Genomic DNA, 1,739 nt, shown 5'->3' on the forward strand with positions numbered 1-1,739 from the left:
ATATAAAGATGTGGGATAAAAAAATTGTTTTATGACTCTGAATTTTGCTTGCTGCATGTACAATGACTGCAGGTAGGGACAATGTCCCTGGCCTATCCGAATCCAGAGTGCCACTGTGCAAGTGTGCCACTGTGCAGAGTGTGCCACTCTGCTGTTGCAAGAGGCTCTCTCTTTCTATTTGCTGAGAAAAATCTTTAAATGCAGGTAACAAGATTCAAAGTCAGTCAAAATGTCATTTTGTGCACCAAGAATTATGATGAAAGAGGAATGTGACATCAAAAAATAGAGCTGGTTCTACCTGAAGAAAAACAGCTGAACTACAAAAACAGTAACACCATAGTTGGTCTAAGCAGGGAAATATTCCTTTGATAGTGGGCAATTTAAGGTGACCTAGAAATGTGACAGACCAAAATTTCAAGCTGTAGAAGGAGACTTTTGTAACCTCATTCCGGGTGAGAGCTGACACTGTTGACCATAGTGTCGAGAAATTACTAACGGGGGTCAACAGAGGAGCAGGTGTGCTCCATCACCATGAATGTGCTGCAGTGGTGACAAGGAGGCCTGTGACTCTGTCGGCTAATTTGGTGAACTACAGCAAGAGAAAAAGATCCACTCCCATATTACAAATGATTAAGGAGGAACACGTGTTAGCTCATTTTCTACAATACCCATATGCTTTTTAGAATTCAACTTTACCCTAAGGTAAATTGTTTGAGGAAAAAAAAAATCAGATCCTGAAAATGAGAGGAGTGGCATTTTGGGGGTTATTGTCATTATATCTATATTTCAGTAGAGATCAAAGAAGCCCAGATAAAATCATTGGTGGGCCAACAAGACAGCTGTGGATGAAGCATGGGCTCCAATATATTGCACTGTTATGTACCATTATACGGCACCAATAAAATTCTTAAAAAGTAAAGAAAAAACTAAATAAACAAAAAAAGACCTGTCTTGAAGGTAAATCTTGACTCAGGCTCTAGAAGAATAAAGGCGACCTTTTTTTCCCCCTTGGACTTTTATTTTATTTTATTTTATTAGTTGTAGTTGAACATAATACCTTTATTTCATTTATTTATTTTTATGTGGTGCTAAGGATGGAAACCAGCACCTTGCACGTGCTAGGCGAGTGCTCTACTGCTGAGCCACAACCCCAGCTCCTTGTTTGTTTTTTTAAGGTAAACTTGATAGGCAGTAGAAGGAATCACAACATGTGAAATTCCATAAATAAACATACACTGACTTTAGAAAAAGGATAGTGAGTAGTTTAAATCTCTGTTCTCCTGTACCCGATGGTTTTTCTGAGTATGTCCATACCCTCATTAGACCAATGGATATGAGGTGTAATAAATTGATAGTGACATCTAGTTCTGTCCCTAAGGAAAAAAATAAGGTAAAACAGGTTTTGTCTGTTTGGTAATCATTTCCTTCACTCCCAAACTTGCCATGGATCAATTCCTTTCATTGCCCTTATTAGTTTTTTTGACATCTATTTCCTTACTTCATCCTGCACCCAACATTCATATCTTCATTGTGTATTTTATTCTTCCTCACATACCAGGTATGCCATGCTGTATGCTCCATTTCCATCTTAAATCTATTCTAGGTCTCAAAATTTACCTTTACTTAGCTCCAACCTTTCAGGAACTTTCCTTTTACTCATGTGATGATAACTGATAATATATTGATTAAGGTTTCTGAAAATATGAATTTAAAACCATGGTTATCATATTTTAAATGTA

General features: G+C 37.2%; 1 non-coding gene across 1 annotated transcript; it reads left to right on the plus strand.

Annotated features, from left to right (window-relative positions):
* Nucleotides 1–439: 439 nt before the first annotated feature.
* LOC124103801 (small nucleolar RNA SNORA1) lies at nt 440–572 on the plus strand. Its single transcript, XR_006855282.1, has one exon. It is a non-coding gene; the product is annotated as a small nucleolar RNA SNORA1 (small nucleolar RNA).
* Nucleotides 573–1,739: the final 1,167 nt, after the last annotated feature.

Source organism: Marmota monax, unplaced genomic scaffold, assembly GCF_021218885.2.
Source record: "Marmota monax isolate L192 unplaced genomic scaffold, Marmota_monax_Labrador192_F-V1.1 WCK01_AAM20220418_F8-fsc00006, whole genome shotgun sequence".
Lineage (NCBI taxonomy): Eukaryota > Metazoa > Chordata > Mammalia > Rodentia > Sciuridae > Marmota > Marmota monax.